The sequence below is a fragment of the Rhipicephalus microplus genome, chromosome 9 (assembly GCF_043290135.1).
Source record: "Rhipicephalus microplus isolate Deutch F79 chromosome 9, USDA_Rmic, whole genome shotgun sequence".
NCBI classification, from domain to species: domain Eukaryota; kingdom Metazoa; phylum Arthropoda; class Arachnida; order Ixodida; family Ixodidae; genus Rhipicephalus; species Rhipicephalus microplus.
The window spans coordinates 1143201-1163706 of record NC_134708.1 but is presented as its reverse complement, the minus strand read 5'-3'; the positions used below and the strand labels follow the sequence as shown (position 1 = coordinate 1163706).

Here is a 20506-nt window from a genome sequence, read left to right as displayed (position 1 = left end):
TGGAGGACTGGCTCGCTATTTACGAGCGCGTGAGCGTGCCCAACAAATGGGACGAGGACGGCAAGTTGACAAACTTGGTGTTCTACCTTGCGGGCGTTGCGAGCTTGTGGTACAACAACCACGCGTCCGATATCGCAACCTGGTCCAATTTCAAGACCGCTATCACCAACGTTTTTGGCCGCCCTGCCGTTCGTAAGCTGCAAGCCGAGCAGCGCTTACGCGAACGCGCTCAGCAGGCCGGTGAGTCATTCACCAGTTACATAGAAGATGTCCTGGACCTGTGCAAGAAATCTAACGACAGCATGTCCGAATCGGACAAGATCCGGAACGTCATGAAGGGCATTGACGATGATGCCTTCACGATGCTGCTTGCCAAAAACCCAGGCACAGTAGCTGAGGTCATCACGCTGTGCCAGAGCTATGAGGAGCTCCGCCGGCAGCGTTCGATGACCCGTCGCTCCACACCACGAGATGCAGGGCTTGCAGGCTTGGAGGCAAGCTGTGATCAGGTGGCACTGCTGGCAGACCTCAAGTCCTTCATACGTGAGGAAATCGCGCGGCAGTTCTCTATCCTGCACTTCGCCCACCCACCGGCTGCTCAACAATCGGCCACTGCTATTCTTCCACCCATACGCCGAGCAATTGAGCAGGAAATAGCGGAGGTCATGCCTGCGTACCAACCACAGCAGCTTCCGGCCCCTGCGCCCCCAAGTTACGCCCAAGTGGTCGCCAGGCCGCCTCCAGTCGTTCAACCGCCCGCCCCACTGACTTACGCCGAAGCTGCCGCACGACCTCCATCCTTTGCAGCGGCTACGCCGGCTACGTATGTTGACGTGACCTCTCAGACTCAGCTCCAGCACCCCCTGCAGCCTTTCCAGCCACCGTTCCGTCCATCGGCTCTTGCGTCATGGACAAGACCTACCCCAGCGAACCGATGGCGCACACCCGACAACCGGCCCATCTGCTTTGCCTGTGGTTACGCTGGTCACGTAGCCCGTTATTGCCATCATGTACAGCCGGCTCGAATTTCTTCGCCTAGTGCTGGCCACCTCAGCCGTCCCTATCACGACGAACCACCGTCTATGCCACCGCCGTCTCGCCCAGGTCCATCTCCTCGAAGGTCGCCGTCTCCACGACGTCGTTCCCTGTCCCCCATGAGGCCAAGTTCAGCTACTCATGAGCGGGAAAACTAGTCGTCGCAGTCCCCGAGGCAAGGACTGCGATGCTATTGCGATGTGAAAGCCCTCAGAGCCGCCCATCTAATGTCATCGACGTGCTTGTGGACGGTGTTCATGCGTCTGCTCTTATTGACACTGGAGCTGCAGTATCCGTTATGGACGAAAACTTTTGCCGCTTGCTTCGAAAAGTGACGACGCCGATTTCTGGGTTGTCCCTTCGTACTGCCGGTTCACATCGTATCCATCCTTCAGCAGAGTGCACAGCTCGCGTTGTCGTTCAGGACGTTCTGTATGTCGGCCAATTCATCATCATTCCTGCATGCTCTCATGACGTCATCCTGGGTTGGGATTTTCTTTCCCGCAACGACGCCGTCATCCATTGTGCCAATGCCGAAATTGAACTCTCACCCTTCTCGCATTTGACGCCGGAAGACAGTCCCTCAAAATTGAGTAAGATTCTCGTGAAAGACGACACCTTAGTGCCTCCAAACTCAGCGATGGGTGTACATGTCTACTGCGCTGGACTCTCCGACACAATTGCGCTCGTTTCGCCATCCGACCGTGCTTGCCGACGGAAAGGGTTGCTAGTACCTTTCGCGACCGTGCAAATCACCCAGAGCAACGCCGCTATTTTTGTGACCAACCCATCCCCGTACACTGTTACCTTGGTTCGAGGGGAATGTCTCGGCAGAGTGGAACCAGTGGATAACGCACAAGTCCTGGACGTACCTGATGACTCGCGTTGTCCCAGTTCGTGTACTGTCAGCGCTGTTTCCACTTATGATTCATCATCTCCTGATGTATTCGGCCCCTACATTGATGACAATCTTACGTCGGTACAGCGTTCCCAGCTTCTGGACCTGCTGCGAGAATATCATTCTTCTTTCGATGTCGGGCGAAGTTCTCTCGGTCGCGCGTCCGCTGTTACACATCGTATCGACACTGGTGCCCATCCACCATTACGGCAACGTCCCTACCGCGTGTCGCCTGCTGAACGTCGGGAAATTAACGAGCAGGTTGATGATATGCTCAGACGCGACGTTATTCGGCCCTCGGACAGTCCCTGGGCGTCTCCTGTTGTTCTTGTCGCGAAGAAAGATGGTTCTGTGCGGTTCTGTGTGGACTACAGACGGCTCAATAAGATCACGCGCAAGGATGTTTACCCACTGCCGCGCATCGATGACGCAATTGACAGCCTTCACGGAGCCGAATTTTTTTCTTCTCTCGATCTGCGCTCGGGGTACTGGCAAGTACCCATGGCTGATGACGCTCGACCGAAGACTGCGTTCATCACACCCGACGGCTTGTACGAATTCAACGTCATGCCGTTTGGTCTATGTAATGCTCCTGCGACCTTTGAGCGCATGATGGACACCGTGCTGCGCAACTTGAAATGGCACACGTGCTTGTGTTACCTCGATGACGTTGTTGTGTTCGCCCCAGATTTCTCCACGCATCTCCAACGTCTGAAAGAAGTTTTCGCACGTGTGAGCAATGCCGGCTTGCAACTAAATCTGCAGAAGTGCCGCTTTGCAGCACGGCAACTGACCATCCTAGGGTACGTCGTGTCTAAGGATGGCATTCTTCCTGACCCAGCCAAGCTTCGGGCCGTGGCTGAATTCCCCAAACCTGCGTCCGTCAAAGAACTGCGTAGTTTCGTTGGCCTGTGCTCATACTTCCGACGCTTCATACGAAACTTTGCTACGATTATATCACCGCTGACGAAGCTCCTTGGAAGTAACGGGCCCCTCAATTCGTGGTCGTCTGAGTGCGACGACGCGTTCGCGAAGCTCCGCCATTTGCTGACGTCTCCTCCCATTCTACGCCACTACGACCCTACGGCCCCGACGGAGGTGCACACAGACGCCAGTGGTGTAGGCCTCGGCGCTGTCCTGGCGCAGCGCAAACCCGGATTCCCTGAATATGTCGTAGCATATGCAAGCCGTACGCTCACGAGAGCCGAGACAAACTACACCGTCACGGAGAAAGAGTGCCTGGCGATCGTCTGGGCCCTTACAAAGTTTCGACCTTATTTGTATGGTCGCCCATTCGATGTCGTCACCGACCATCATGCACTATGCTGGCTTTCATCATTGAAGGATCCCTCAGGCCGTCTCGCCCGTTGGGCTCTTCGCTTACAAGACTACGACATCCGCGTGCTTTACCGCAACGGACGTCAGCATGCTGACGCCGACGCCCTCTCGCGCTCCCCTCTGCCTGAAGGTGATGTGCTCTGCTCAGTATCCTCGACTGCAGTTTCTGCCATTGATGTTGACATCATCGCTACCGAACAGCGAAAGGATAATTCGATCGGCCCGCTCATCGACTTGCTCGCTGATCCTTCCGCAACGCCATCCACGCGTGCCTTGCGTCGTCAAGCTCGCCATTTCGCCATCCGTGACGGCCTTCTACACCGACGCAATTACGACGCCGATGGCCGGCAGTGGTTACTCGTGATACCCCGCAGTCTGCGGTCAGAGATCTGTGAATCCTTCCACGCTGATCCGCAATGCGCGCACTCTGGGGTATTCAAAACCTACCGTCGCATTCGACAACGCTACTTCTGGCGCGGGATGTACCGCTACGTGCAGCAGTTCGTTCGCTCCTGCCTCGCTTGCCAACGCCGCAAACCGTCAGCACACATGTCGCCAGCCAGTCTTCAACCGTTACCTTGCCCTGAGCGTCCGTTTGGGCGCATAGGTATCGATTTGTATGGGCCGCTTCCTCTGACGTCGGCTGGTAACCGCTGGGCCATCGTCGCCGTAGATCATTTAACGCGATACGCCGAAACCGCCGCTATCCCTGCGGCTACAGCGCGTGATGTTGCGTCCTTCCTACTGCAACGATTTATACTGCGCCATGGTCCACCTCAGGAGCTTCTCAGCGATCGAGGCCGTGTCTTCTTGTCAGAAGTCGTCGAAGCCATTCTCATGGAGTGCCATTCTGTCCACCGCAAAACAACTGCTTACCACCCGCAGACGAATGGCCTGACCGAACGCTTTAACCGCACCCTCGGCGACATGCTTTCGATGTACGTCGCCGCCAACCATACGAATTGGGATACTATACTGCCCTTCGTCACCTATGCCTACAACACCGCCCCTCAGAGCACGACCGGTTTTTCACCTTTCTTCTTGCTGTACGGAAGGCACCCGTCACACACCATCGACACTATACTCCCGTACACGCCGGATCCATCTGAGTGTGCACCTATTTCCGAGACAGCCAGGCTTGCTGAAGAGTGTCGCGAGCTGGCCAAGACATTTACGACGCATGAGCAAGAGCGGCAGAAGAGTATTCGAGATGGCTCCGCCGCTTCTGAACCTACGTTCCTTCCTGGTTCCCTTGTATGGCTCTCAATCCCGACCTCTGTAGCTGGCCTTTCTTCCAAACTACTTCCGAAATATGAAGGTCCCTTCCGTGTGATCGAGCGCACATCTCCGGTCAACTATCTTATCGAGCCAATTGAACAATCTTCGGACATGCGCCGCCGCGGGCGCGACATAGTCAACGTGGAGCGCCTGAAGGCTTACTATGACCCAATCGTAGTGACAAGCTGCTAGGTCACCAGGCGGCTCCCTTTTCGACCCCGGGGTGATTGTAGAGAAGCCGCCGAACACTGAAGTGGGTAAAACTCTCAAGTGTTCTCTAGTGGGTCTACCCGAAAAAGGACGCCGCTCGCGCTTGGAGTCCGTGCTTGGCCGTTACTGTCGCCATTGTATATACTCGCTGTGTGCCTGCTAATAAACGCCATAACAATATATATATATATATATATATATATATATATATATATATATATATATATATATATATATATATATATAAGGAAAAATAGAGTCTGACTGTGGACCAGCCTTTGTCAAAGTCACTTTGACAAAAATGTACCGTGCAAAACCAACGTGCGTCGTACTCTATTTTTCCTTCTAGTACCGGGGCCAGCGTTACTTCATATATATATATATATATATATATATATATATATATATATATATATATATATCTTTTGTGAATCCAGTGATAAATAGAAATCGGCTTGAGCGGACAAACGTACGGAAACTTTTATTACTCCTACGTTTCGGACTTCGTCAGGGAAGGCCGGATTCCCTGACCAAGGCCAGACCTCGGCCGAAACGCATGAGTAATAAAAGTTTTCAATATATATATATATATATATATATATTGTAAGATGGCGTCCAGTACCCTCAAGACTCTCTTCTTTATTGTCTCAAGTATGTGCCCCACAACCTAAGCTTGACTAGTGATGATGAGTACGTATGTACAGATGAAAAGATGGGACGCATAAACAATGCTCACTTATTTTGCCCGCGCACTTGAGCGGCCGGCCCGGCCGAGACTTAGGCGGGAAATGCACGGCGAACAAAGGGTTTAAGACGTGAAACGTGGACTATCTCGGAGGCACGGTAACGACGGTCCGAGGAACCCTCGACGGGAGTGACAAGGTAATTGACAGGAGATGTCCGTTCAGAAATAACGTAAGGTCCGAGAAAGCGTGACTGAAACTTTTCACACAATCCTGGAGTGCGAACAAGCGTTCAAAGTAATACTTCATCTCCAGGACGGAAAGTGACGTCTCGACGGAAGCTCTCATAGCGTTGCTTGCGGTCTTGCTGACTGGCCTTCGTGTTGAGTTGAGCACGTCCTCAGCGAGCCCGGAAACGAAATGTTCTGGCGTAGTCGTGGACGTTTTTGTCGTTACATTGAAGAAAGAGGCGTCAATAGTGAATGTCGGCGCACGACCATAGACGAGGAAGAAAGGTGAATACCCGGTGGTTCGTTGAACAGTGGTGTTGTGTGCAAATGTTACGAGCGGCAAGATTTTGTCCCAGTTATCGTGGTTCGGTCCGATGTACATGGATATCATGTCGATTAGAGTCCGGTGGAATCGCTCTGTCAGGCCATTTGTCTGCAGGTGGTAAGCGGATGTGGTCTTATGAACTGTGCCACAAGTTTTTAGAATTTCATCGAGAATTGTGGACAGGAAGGCCTTGCCTCGGTCACTCAACAACGCGCGAGGTGCACCATGATGCAACACAATGGCTTCTAAAAAGAAGGCGGCAACGTCTGATGCAGAGCTAGTGCGTAGAGGGGCAGTCTCCGCGTATCGTGTGAGGTGGTCGACAGCTGTGACAATCCAGCGGTGGCCCGCTGGCGTTACGGGAAGTGGCCCGACGAGGTCTATTCCGACAACGACAAAAGGTGTATCGGGACATGGAATGGGTTGTAATAGGCCAGCAGGAGCTGAAGTTGGTCGTTTCCAGCGTTGACAAAGTAGGCAAGAAGCGACATAATTAGCCACAAAGGTAGAAAGGCCAGGCCAGAAGAAATGGCTCCTAACGCGGTTGTACGTGTTTTGGAATCCTAAGTGTCCAGCTGATGGGTCGTCGTGCAATGCTTCGAGAACTTGTTTTCGCAGCGAACGGGGAAGTACTGGCACCCACCGATGCCCATCCGCATTGTAAGTATAGCGCTGCAGGACGTTGTTCTCTAGCTTGAACTGCCGTAGCTGACGACGTAGTCTGGCATTAGGTGGAGAAGTCGAGCCATTCAAGTATCCGATGATGCGGTTACAGTAGGGGTCGTCACGTTGGCACGTGGCAACTGGGTGCTGCTGTTTAAAGATAGTGACCCAGCAACTGCCAGGGGTGATAACGTGGGTGAAGAGGAAGCTGCTTGATCACCTGAGGGGCATTGAGGATTCGTGGTTGGAGATGAAAGTGGCAGAGGGCAGCGAGAGAGAGTGTCAGCATCCTGATGCTGTTTGCCAGACCTGTACACAACGTCAAAAGTGTACTCTTGCAAACGCAGTATCCAGCGACCGAGGCGCCCAGACAAATTCTTCAGCGAGGACAACCAGCATAGGGCATGGTGGTCGGTGATCACAGTGAAGTGGCGTCCATACAGATAAGGTCGAAATTTCTGGATGGCCCAAACGACAGCGAGACATTCCTGCTCTGTTATCGAGTAGTTCTGCTCCGCAGGTGTTATTGCGCGGCTGGCATACGCAACTACTCGCTCACGTGATGTTTCATCGCGCTGGAGGAGGACAGCACCGATTCCGTGGCCACTGGCATCTGTGTGCAGAAAAGTGGGGGCACTCTCATCGAAGTGACAGAGGACGGGGTCTGATGTCAGAGCACGCTTAAGGGCTTGGAAAGCACACTCGCACTCGTCAGTCCACGTGAAAGCCGTTCCTGACGTCAGACGCTTGTGTAACGGCCCCGCAATGGCAGCAAAGTGACGGATGAAGCGGCGGAAGTAAGACGCCAGGCCCACGAAACTTCGCAATTGTTTTGATTGCCCGGACGTGGAAAACTAATTACGGCAGCAACCTTGTCAAGATCGGGTCGAACGCCATCTTTGCTGACAAGGTGACCCAATACTTTGATGCTTGTGCTGGCGAAGTGGCACTTCTTTGTATTGAGCTGTAGACCAGCGTTCGAAATGCACGTTAGAACTTCGTCCAAACGCTTAAGGTGCTGAGGAAAAGTAGAAGAATAAATTACGATGTCGTCTAAGTAACATAAGCAGGTTTTCCATTTGAGACCACGTAAGACGGTATCTATCATGCGCTCGAATGTTGCTGGAGCGTTGCATAAGCCAAAAGGCATGACGTTAAATTCGTAAAGCCCGTCAGGCGTCACAAACGCTGTTTTCTCCTTGTCTGCTTCGCGCATAGGTATTTGCCAATACCCGGATCGGAGGTCGAGGCTGGAGAAATATTCTGCGCCTTGTAAGGAGTCCAGGGCATCATCTATGCGTGGCAACGGATATACGTCTTTTTTCGTGATTTTATTGAGCGCTCTGTAATCAACACAAAAGCGGACAGAGCCATCCTTTTTTCGAACCAACACCACAGGAGACGACCAAGAGCTGGATGAAGGTCGAATAATATCCCATTTGAGCATGTCAGTGACGTTTTCCTCAATGATTTGCCGTTCCGCCGAAGACAGATGGTATGGGCGGCGGCGTACAATGGAGCTGCTTTCAGTTTCGATGCTGTGTTCTGCAACGGACGTGTGGCCCAGAACTTTGGAATGTACGTCAAACAAAAGGCTGTGCTTTTGGAGAAGGTCTAAGAGGTCTCTCTTTTGCTCGGCAGTGAGGTGAGGACTTATGGTGTCATATCAGTTGTAGCAGACGAAGGCGTTGATTCTGCATGAAGGGGAACCAGCGAGAAAGGCTCGCTGTCAGCGAAGCAGCTCACAGCAGTGCCTTGGGGCAGCATCACTGGCGATGAAGTTGGGTTCAAGGCGGTGACCAATGCTTTACTGTCGTTAAACCGCACAAGGCTGGGTGCTATGGTAAGCCCCGCAGGTTTGGAGCGAACTGATGGGGCTATGAACACGTCACCGTTAACTACAGTATCCGAAGTGATTGTGAGAATTTGTTCATCTCCTGGCGAAATGAAACAATCAGCGGCAGCAACGAAACGGAAGCTCTATGGATCGACATCGGATGAACTCTCAGTAGCTGACATTTCAATTATTCGCTGACGACACGATATGAAAAGCTGATGCCGAAGAAAGAAAGTGCCATCCTAAAATTACTGTGTGAGTGCACCAAGGAAGTACAAGAAACTGAATGTGGTGAAGGATGCCACCTATGAAAACGCGGACTGTGCAAACACTTGAAGGCTGAATAGGGACTCCATCTGCGCAACGAAGGGGAGGGCCATCGTTTGGCGTCCTAACTTTTTTCAAGCGGGCACAAAAGTCTGCACGAATTACGGAAAGTGATGCGCCTGTGTCTACCAGTGCCTTTGTCTGTATACCTTCAACGTACACTAATAAAACATTCGATGGGCGGTCCGGAGGAGTTTGACGCAGTTCGAAAGATGCAGCTTTCCCTCCCGAAGCTGCACTGTTTAGTTTTCTAGTTGACGGTCAGGAATTGAAGTAGAAGGTCGGAGAGGAGAAGAAAAACGCCGCATCGGTGAAGGTGAGCGACGATGTGAGAAACGGAAACTGCCAACTGAGCCTAAGTTCTGCGGAGACGGCGACCGACGTGTGCTGTTCTGATACAGTTGGCGATAGGGTGGTCCAGTGGGGTAGAAGTCGCCCCGTTCAATGTTATCATAGCTTTGTCTTTCGTCTCGCTGACGGCGTCGGCAAAACCTTGAAATGTGACCACGGATGCCGCAATAGAAGCAAGTCGGCCGCGAAGTGCGCCAGTCGTTGTAAGGCTGGGAAGATGGTCGCGGTGCGAGTGAGTTGAGCGAACCATGCAATTCGGCCGCTGGTAGCTGCATTGGGCTTTGCAGGGGTGCAGGTGTCCTAGCAGCAACTTGAGCATAAGTTGGCATGGCCACAGGATATGAGCTCGGAACTGGTGAGATTGTCATCGAGGCCAGGCTTTGCTGGGGCGCAGGTGTCGTTGCAACAACGTGAGCATAACTTGGAATGGGCACGGGATGTGAACTCGGAACTGGTGTACCTGTGATCAATGTCAGTTCCTCCCTCACGACGTCGCGTAAACTAGTAGCAGGTGGCGTCGTTCGGATATCAAGGGGGCGAGGTGAAGCCTGTGCATGAAGTTCCTCGCGGATGATAGAGCGGATCAATGCACGCAGCTCTGTTGTGTCATGACTCGAGCTGAGATCAGGCGTATCAGGTTGCACCCGAGTGGTTTGAAGCTCCTCGAGACGCTGACAGGTAGCTACAACATCGGCTACGGTCTGGGGAATCTGCACCACAAGCGCATTAAAAGCGACAGTCGCAATGCCTTTTAGCAGGTGGCGCACACGGTCGTTTTCCGCCATATGGTTGTCGATGCGGCGGCAAAGGGCGAGAACATCTTCAATGTAAGAGGTGTAAGACTCGCCGGGGCGTTAAACACGTGCACCAAGCCTTTTCTTGGTGATATCCGAGCACACCGACGAGTTGGCAAAAATCTGGCGGAGCTGGCGCGTAAAGGCGGGCCATGTCAAATATCTGTAGCGTGGGTTCAAAACCACGTTTTTGCGACGCCGCTCAAGTAGAATGCAACGTGGGTGAGTTTCGCAGGCTCATCCCAGTTGTTGATGACACTCACGCGGTCATACTCCTCGAGCCAGTCTTCCACGTCCTCACCCGGAAACCCTGCGAACAGCGGAGGATCCTTTTGAGGGCTGGTGACCAGGTGAGAAGGGTTTCTTGGCAGTGGGAGCTGTGGCGCAGCTGCTGCGCTGGGCTGGTCGGCTTGCGACACTACCAAACCCAGGTCGTTTAAGCGGCGGCCTGAACGGAGCTCCAGGGATGTGTTCTAGAAGACGCTGGGGTTGTCCGAGAACACGAAAGGACGCAGGAATCGGGCAGCACTCTCCACCACTTGTAAGATGGCGTCCAGTACCCTCAACACTTCTTTATTGTCTCGAGTATGTGCCCCACAACCTAAGCTTGACTAGTGATGATGAGTATGTACAGATGAAAAGATGGGACGCATAAACAATGCTCACAATATATATATATATATATATATATATATATATATATATATATATATATATATATATATATATATATATATATATATATATATATATATAGGGAGTAATAATTCAATGGGCCAGTTAGTCTTCGTGTAGGTATGGGATATGGCACAACGGGAGCGTTGTCAACAAGGATAAATATATTTATTTATTTCCCAACAGTTTCGGGAGGGGTCCTCCCTTCATCAGAGGATGAGTTATACTGACATGAACATCCAAACTTCGTTGCTGCCGCGTCCCTCTCGCCTTGAAAGATGTTTGCGAGAGTGAGAGGGAACTAAAAAAAGGAAAGAAAAAACAAAAAAAGGGGGAAGAAAAAAAGACGAAAAAGAAAAAAAGAAAGTACAAAAGAGGAAGAACCACTGTCAACACTGAGAACGAAAGCAACAGTCCGTGTACTTCCACATACGGTTCTTATCACGTGCTGTTCAGTTTTCGACGTGTGTCGGGCCACCCAAGATTGTCGCCGCGGTGGCGGCAGGGTCTGTGACGGCGTGCGTAAAGAAAGGGTTTTCCCTTAATGGGTCGGTCGGCGTGCGGCGGGCGTAAAGAAAGGTTTCCCTTTAATGGGTCGGTCGGCTCTTTACCTTTAATCTTCGTCCGTTTCTCTTCAATTGTCGGACGAAGATTAACCGACTCATTAAGGGGAAACCGCTCCGGATTTGATGAGAATGACGCGGCCCAGTGGCGAGCCCCGTTGGAGGATTCTGACCTCACGGCCAGTGGCGCTTCTGGTTGGGCATTTGGTTACTCAAAGGTCGAGCCGGCGCCTATAAAAAAAGTCCTGCGGCGCGTCGCGAGCAGTTGACCTATGTGTCAGAGAAGAGAGCTCGGCTATTCGAGTCTTTAAACTGTCGGCCCCCTCTGCCGAATTTTTAACGTCTCAATTTCTATGCTGTACATAAACCTTGCTTTAACTCACCGTCGTCTCGTCCACTCGTCCACCAGCTCTGCGCAAAAGCAGTCGCGAGCTGAGAAACCTACGCTACCAAACGGCTGGCGACCGTGTCGGCGGCTTCGGGACCAGTGGCGCCTTCGGGACCGTGTTGGCATCGCCGTCTTTCGTAACAAGGCCAAGTAAACAGCGGTGCCTAGTACTTGAAGTGGTCGCACCACGCTGATCTGCACTTGTAGTAGGCCTACGCGTACGTGGTTGCTCTCGCGACCAGGCACAGTGGCCATCGGGAGAGTGCTCAGCATAGCCGCGAGGGACCTCTTCCAGGCCGGCGTGTCAAAGCTAGCCATTGCCAGCTGCGACGTGCTCGTGGTTTTCCCTTATCTAGAACGTCCGCGTACGGGTGCCTTTGCTCTCCGCGTCCCGGTAGCGGACATTGTACTGTTGTTTGTGGTGCCGCCAAAGGCAATAAAGTGTTTGTGTATTTCTGTTAATCGAACACTGTCTGTTTTGCCGTGCCGCGCTAAACGCTGTGTTAGTTAAGCGCGCGCGGAGCGGTGCGCTACACGTTAGTAGGTGACGGAGACGCGGCCCTGTGGCTCGCTAAGCCTGAACCCGCGGTGATCATCTGCTACGGTGAGTAGCGAGGTCACCACATGGGTCCCCCAATTTTGGGGGGCCATTTGCTGTATGTGCCACAACTCGAGTAGTAACGTTCTCCTTCAGTTAGTCTCGCTTTCAAGGATGTTCGTTGCTTCGAAATTTATCCGGTGGTCCAACGTGCCCGGCGACTGCGCTGCGCTCTTTGTGGAGCCTCCGCGCGTCGTTGGCGTGCTGTTTGAGTCGTTCCGGTAGGTTTTTCGTCTTGCCGATGTAAGAAGGGCACTCGGCGCACGGGATCCTTTAAACGACACCGGGAGTCCTGTCCATTGTTGACTGGTCTTTCGGGCGCGTGAGCCCAGTGTACACGAAGGCACGCGCGCGATGTGAACCCCTTGTTTTTTTGTGTTTTTTTTTGAAGATCCACGACATCTCGCTGGTTCCCTGAACGTATGAGACTGGTACGCGTTTCGGAGGGCTGCCAATTAATGCTGATTGGGGCTATCGTATCCTTTGTTGCTCTGCGGGGCGGGTGGCGGCTCAAATGAAGTTTTTGGGGTATCTGTTTTTCTGAGGTCCGTGACTTCGCGTGCCTCTTCTTTCTTTCGCTCCGTGTAATTGGAGCATATGTTCTTAGCTCTCTGTAGTAGCGTGATTACAACCGAGGCCTTGTGGCGTTCCCCTTCCCCGCAGGCACAGCGCCGCGCTCCCCACCGGGCTGCAGAAATTAGGTGCCCTCTCTAACCACTACCACCACCAGCTGTCGGCGGTGTGTATGCGTGCGTGCTTCTCTGCACAAGTGATTCTGTGCACAAGTGCTTCTGTGCACAAGTGTATAGAGGAGAAAAAAGTTAAGTAAGCAGTCGCCGACTGCTGCACGAGCAAAGGTGCAAAGCGTCCTTTGTCCCTCTCTCCATGCATAAGCACCAATGTTCAAGGTCACGACTCCCTTCTTCGGTACACAAAATACACACCGAAGAAGAAGTAAGAACAAAGCAAAAAATAACCCTCAATAGTATGCAAAAGAAGCATAAAACATAAAATACAAAGGGATAATTAATATTTGACAAAATAAACATAAAAACATAAAATACACGAGCACCTAAACAAGAAACACTGGCAGCAAACCGGGCGGGGTCGACTTCTTTACCAGCATACGCGAACACGCCGTACAGAAGCTAATTTTTACTGAGGCTAGAGAGTAAACTGAGGGCCTTCGGTTGCGGAAAAGTCCGCCGTCCGGCGCGAAGTCACAAAGATGACTGCTTCCTCAGATTATACCGGTGCTGGGTCACAAAATATTGTCACAAAAAAGGATTAGATGGCGTTCATTTGCCGTCGCCGGCGGTGCGCTGTCGTCGTTTCGATGGTGGCGTCGTCTCACGGCGCAGACGCGAAGCTTGCAACGTGCCACGAGCCTGCTCTTGCCGCGCCGTGAAGCATCGCCACCATCAAAACGACGACAGCACACCGCCGGGCCGCTGGAGGCGGCAAAAAAAAACGCCACCTAACACTTTTTTTTGACGATTTATTAGTAAGACTTCAAAATAGTACGCTTAAAAAACCACCTCTTGTAAGCATGAATAATGCGAAAGCGTGGGAGATTGAGAAGTGACCCACTTTAGCTGGCAGCGTTAACCGCATAGAGTTTCTCACAATCATACCTAGAGGTAAATCTGGCGCTAGTGAGCTGCTAGATGTAAAGTTTAAGATCAAGGGGTTTTATGGTTCCTCGATGCGCGCACCCACCTCCGCTGCCTTGGAGTGTGGAGACAACCGCGTCGTCTGCTACGGAGTCGGCCATTACGATACCTTCTTCGCAAGCCACCTATAGCCACGATGGACAGACCAGGAGTGTTCCGTGGCTACATACAAAGTTTCTTGCGTTAAAACGTGTGGTATTCAGACAACATTATATAAACACGAAGTTTTCGCAACGGGAGTGTGAAGGTTTTATATTAGTTTCTGGTCTTTATTTTGAAAGCAACATTAGCAGCTGGAGTTGCTCGCAGCAGAAAAAAAAAAAAAAAAACCGTCGACGCCAGCCGCGTTAACACCTTCTATTAGCGTCTTTCTGGACTAGTCATTAATTATTTATATAGGTTAAAGATGTGAAACACACGCATTCAAGTCACATAACCTTTCAATGTGCTTGTGTATTGTGTACGTTCTACAAAAGTGTAAACACAGTTTGCCGTTTGCCAGCTGGCAAGAAAAAATAATAAAAAATGCGTGCTGTCGTGATAATAGAGAAAACTCGCAGCTCTGAAGAGGTTTATTAGTAGTTAACGACAACCGCAAGACAGCGTGATGAACCGTCCAGCAGAGACCGGCACAGCAGCGAGCCGAAGCACCAGACGAGAGAGCCGGGCGTTGGCGATGCTGCTTGCTGCAGGCACATCTTCTTCTTTACAATCGCCCCCGCTGAAAAAGGAGCCATCCTGGCGACTTAAGAAGTTTCAGGCAGAGGCTCATGGTACGGTTTCAGCCGGGAAGCATGGACGATGTCACGTGCACGCCGGCGCATGTCGTCCGATCGGGAAACTGGTTCAATTAGGAAATTAACCGGAGAGGTTTTCTCCAAAACGGTGTAAGGCCCCTCGTACCGGGGGACAAGTTTCGAGGAGAGTCCCGGAGTTTGGTATGGGATGGCTTAAGCCACACAAGAGACCCTGGGGCATAGCTGGGATCCGGAAGAGAGGTGCTACGGTTTTCTTTCTGGCGTTGTTGCTCTTCCGAGGTGAACGCACGGGCGAGCTGGCGGCACTCTTCGGCTTGTCGAGCAGCATCGGAGATAGGCGGACACTCGGAAGCATCAGGACGGTAGGGAAGTAGGGTATCAATTGTATGGGAAGGCTTACGTATGTAAAGCAGAAAGAAAGGTGAGAATCTCGTGGTTGTTTGTATTGCGGTGTTATATGCGAACGTGACGTATGGGAGAACACGGTCCCAGTTGCTATGATCAGATGCTACGTACATTGAGAGCATATCACCTAGCGTGCGGTTGAACCGTTCCGTTAGCCCGTTAGTCTGCGGGTGGTATGCTGTTGTTTTCCGATGAATGACGTGGCATTCCGAAAGCAGAGTTTCGACGACCTCGGAGAGGAAAGCGCGGCCTCTGTCACTAAGGAGCTCTTGAGGTGCACCATGTCGAAGGATAAAGCGTTGTAAAATGAAAGAGGCGACATCCTGAGCTGTAGCGCTCAGCAAAGCGGCTGTTTCGGCGTAGCGTGTCAGGTGGTCAACCGCCACTATAATCAACCGATTACCATCTGGTGTCAATGGAAGGGGACCGTAGAGGTCAACACCGATGCGATCAAATGGCTTGGCAGGGCATGGAAGTGGCTGCAATGCGCCAGTCGCACGTGGCAGTGTTGATTTGCGTCGCTGGCAGTCAGGACAGCACTGCACCAATTTGCGTACAAAATTGTACATGCCGCGCCAGTAATAGCGATGGCGAAGGCGTTCATATGTTTTGAACACTCCGGCGTGGCCGCATTGCGGATCGTCGTGAAGAGAGGCGCATACTTGCGATCGTAGAGTGCGTGGAATGACCAGCAGCCACCGGCGGCTATCGGGAGCGTAGTTACGTCGATGAAGAAGTTGATCGCGGATGGCGAAATGGAAAGCTTGACGTCGGAGGGATCGAGATACTGGAAGGTTGGGCGTGCCAGATAAATATTCGATAAGAGAGGCGATCCACGGGTCACGACGTTGTTCGGTGGCAATCGAGTCGAGATTTAGCGATGACAAGGTCTGGAGGCAAGTGTTTCCGCACGTCTGATCTGGTGGTAAAGGTCAGCGGGACAGGGCATCAGCGTCAGAGTGTTTGCGTCCGCAGCGGTATACGACGTGAATGTCGTACTCCTGGATGAGGAGCGCCAATCGCGCAAGGTGGCCAGAAGGGTCTTTCAACGTGGAGAGCCAGCAATGCGCGTGGTGATCAGTTACTAGATCGAACGGGCGGTCGTATAAGTACGGCCGAAACTTTCCAAGTGCCCATACCAGAGCCAAACACTCTTTTTCTGTCACGCTGTAATTAGTTTCGGCTTTTGTCAGAGTGCGGCTAGCGTAGGCTACAACGTATTCTGAATAGCCGGGCTTTCGTTGAGCGAGGACCGTGCCTAGCTCGACGCCGCTGGCGTCAGTGTGCACTTCCGTAGGAGCCGTCGGGTCGAAGTGGCGAAGAATAGGTGGGGAAGTGAGCAGATGGCGCAGAGTAGTGAAGGCAACGTCACATGCAGGGGATCAGGACGAGAGGTTCACGTCACCGCGAAGAACCTGGGTTAACGGTGACATGATAGATGCAAAATTGCGAACAAAGCGCCAGAAATAGGAGCATAGGCCTACAAAACTGCAAAGTTCTTTCATGGTCGTCGGCGTTGGAAATTCTGCGACTGCTCGAAGTTTTTCTGGGTCAGGTAATACGCCGTGCTTGGACACGATGTGGCCTAGGATGACGAGCTCATGGGCAGCGAAGCGGCATTTTTTCAGGTTAAGCTGCAGACCAGCGTTGGTCAGACAAGTCAAAACGTGCTTGAGGCGAACGAGGTGCGTAGAAAAGTCATGGGAGAAAACCACGACATCGTCGAGGTAACAGAGGCACATATTTCATTTGAGGCCACGTAGCGTATTATCCATAAGACGTTCAAACGTGGCAGGCGCGTTACAAAGCCCAAAGGGCATGACGTTAAATTCATATAGTCCGTCTGGTGTAATAAATGCCGTTTTTTGGCGATCGGCTTCAGCCATTGGGACCTGCCAGTAGCCAGACCGCAAATCTAGCGACGAGAAAAATTCCGCTCCGTGAAGGGTGTCAATGGCGTCATCAATGCGCGGCAAAGGATAGACGTCTTTGCAGGTTATCTTATTCAAAACGACGATAGTCCACGCAAAATCGGATAGATCCGTCTTTATTACGCACCAGGACGACGGGAGACGCCCAGGGGCTGTGAGATGGGCGAATGACGTCTCTACGATGCATATCTTCGACTTGATCGTTGATGACGCGGCGCTCTTCAGCGGAGACACAGTATGGTCTTTGACGCAGTGGCTGGTGTAGGCCGGTGTCAACATGATGTTTGACTTGTGATGTGCGGCCCAGTTGAGATTGCGACACATCGAAAGAACTCCTGAACTCATGCAGAAGATCCAGCAGGTCGGCATGTTCGGTGGGAGAGAGAGTGTCGGCGATGGCGCTGGAAAACGTATCATTGGATGACTCCCCGAGTGCCGACAGTGCTTTTGGGTGGTCGCAGTAGTCATCCGGGACAGCAACCAAAAACGTAGGGTCGAGATCCTGCACGCGGCCGAGACCTTTCCCCGCAAGCAAAATGATAGGTGTAGAAAGCGGATTGCTTACGAACATGTTGCTTCTTCCGGCGGCAAGGTCAATTGTTGCGAAAAGCAGCGGCAAATCTCGACGACATTTGAAGATATCGGAAGGCATAAAAAGGACTGTAGTGTCAGTGTAGGCGTTGCATGAAACGGGAACAAGTGCGAAATTTCCAGGCGGAATATCGGTATCTTCATGAACGAGCAACTTCGGCGGCTGATGAAGAGCGTCCAGTAATGGGACATCACCTAAGGGTGAGAACTCAACTTCGGCGCGTGCGCAGTCTATGACGGCATTATGGCGGGATAGGAAGTCCCACCCAAGGATGACGTCATGCGAACAGACAGGGAGAACAATGAACTTCACGATGTAAAGAATGCCTTCGATGGAGACTCTTGCAGTGCAGGCTGCGAGAGGCGTTACTTGCTGTGCGCTTGCGGTATGAAGCGATAGTCCCGAAAGCGGCGTCGTTACTTTGCGTAATAATTGGCAGAGATTAGCGGCAATAACAGAAACAGCGGCGCCGGTGTCCACAAGGGCGAAAGTACAATAACCTTCAACAGTGACCGCGACCATGTTAGCAGGAGAGGAGCGAGGGCTTAGACAGTTCGAAAATGGCGCAGTTCTTGCCTTTTGAACTGCGGTGCTTAGTTTTCCTGGTCGGAGGGTCCGGGCCGGCGACGCATGGGGGAGGGCGATCGCCGACGAGAAGAGAGTGCGCGTTGCGGCTGAAAGTCAAGGTGGTCAGTAGGGGCATAGCGAGGGGGCGAGACCGGCTCGTATTGGACGAAGGCTTGGCTGCCGGGATGCGACGACCGGGCATAGTTGCCGAGCGTCTGAGGTCGACGGCGGCAGTAGCGAGCAACGTGTCCGGGAGTGAAGCAGGCGTAAGCAAATCGGTCGGTTATCGGGCGTCCTCCAGGGATTGGCGACTGGTGCTGCCGCCCAAGGGGCAGTATAAGCAGCCGGGTGTGCGGGCTGTGAGCGCGTGGTGTAGGGTGGTTGCGGAAGCCTACGTACAGCGTCTGCATGTGAGCGGCGCGGCTACGGGCTGCATTTCTTGCGAAAAGGCGACAGTAGGAGCCACAGGCTGCGCTGCATAGGTTAGGGGCGCGGCCACAGGCTGAACGGCTGGCGGATAGGTGACAGGAGTGCCTACCGGCTGTGCGACACCCGGGCAGTGACCACGGCTAGATATAGGTGGCTCGTAGTGTGCAAGAGGAACAGCTTGTGCAACCTCTTCCGATATAGCAGTGCGAAGTGGGGCAGGTAGACGGGTGGTGGTCTCGTGAGTAAAGGGCACTAGGGAAAGTTGGCGGGCGACTTCCTCACGGACGAAGGCTCGGACTTGCTGAAGCAATGGTGAATTGTCAGGCATGGAGTCAAAACTGGACAGCGACTCACCACTAGGCTGAGGCTGCCGAGTCAGAGTGCGTTGCTTCTTCAACTCGTCGTAGCTTTGACACAAGCTGACGACTTCAGAAACTGTGCTTGGATTCCTAGCCAAGAGCATTTGAAAAGCGCCATCGTCGATGCCCGTCAGGGTGTGTTTGACCTTGTCCGACTCGGGCATGGTGTCATTCGCGCGTCGACATAGGTCGACGACATCTTCGATATAGCTCGTAAAATTTTCTCCAGTCTCCTAAGAGCGGACGCGCAAGCGCTGTTCTGCTCACTGCTTGCGGACAGCCGGCCGACCGAACACTTCGGCACATGACGTCTTGAAGACGCTCCATGTGGGAATGCTGTGTTTGTGGTTGTTAAACCACAATTCTGCGACGCCAGTGAGATAAAATATGACGTGGCCCAGCTTGTCGGCCTCATCCCACTTGTTATTGGCGCTCACAAGCTCGTAGTGGTCGAGCCAGTCTTCCACATCGGTCCCATCCGCACCGCTGAAGACCTTCGGGTCCCGTAGCCTAGAATGGCCGGGGCAGTTGAACTTTGGGGACGACGCCGATGGGTTGGCGTTGTTAGTCATGACGGGCTGTCGCGTGCGGCTTCGCAGCTCCAGGGTGTAGCGACGGGGATAAACAGCAGCTCCACCAAATGTGAAGAGGTTTATTAGCAGTTAACGACAACGGCAAGACAGTGTGATGAACCGTCCAGCAGAGACCGGCACAGCAGCGAGCCAAAGCACGATACGAGAGAGCCGGGCGTTGGCGATGCTGCTCGCTGCAGACACATCTTCTTCACACAGCATATTCACGGAGTGAATGATGATGTGTGGGCGAAGCGTCCGTCTGTGCTTCTGTCCATGCTTCCATCTGTCCGTCCGTACGTGCGTCTATCCATCCAGCATATCTACGGAGCACAGCATAGCACAGACGGATGAACGCTTCGCCCCACTCATTATTCATGGTGATCAGTGGGGCAAAACGTACATCCGTCCGCGCTTCCGTCCGTTCATTCGTTCTTGCTTACGTCCGCCCGCCCGTCCGTACATCTGTTTGTCTGTCACTCACACTAGCGCCACATGCTGAGTGAGTCATACAACTTGGTGGTTATGAACCGGTCACTGAGTGAGTGAGCGAAACAACTTTATTGACGATCCGGCATAACGGGGGAAGGGGTAGGGGCTGACATGCATGGACAAACCTACCGCTTTAGAAGCTTCGCCCCCGAAACTGCGATTGCGTACCATATTTTCATATATTGTTCTTGAATTATTCATTAGCGATCTCATTTACAGACCACATCATGCAATGCGCAGTATATTGTATTTAGTTTTCATCTCTTTTACCTTACTGCAAAGAGCAGATTGGCAAAAAAATCTTGAAAATATATCAAAATCTTGACAACATATCATAATTTTTAGTGATCTACATGTGGCTTTTATGACATTAAATCATGGTTTGCACGCAGATATTGACTGTAAAACCAAGTTTAGCGTGTTTTCTGTAGAAATATACTGTAAATTAGCAGTTTTTATAAAGCGTTATGTGATATTGTTAAAATAAGGCGACCACACCGCTTTACAACAATGAGCGAGCATATTGCATTTAATA

The 20506-nt window shown here is 52.2% G+C and overlaps 1 protein-coding gene across 7 annotated transcripts in view; it reads left to right on the top strand.

Annotated features, from left to right (window-relative positions):
• The window catches only part of LOC119163313 (uncharacterized), a 217758-nt gene that overhangs the window by 154237 nt on the left and 43015 nt on the right, over positions 1-20506 (top strand). The window lies entirely within an intron of this gene.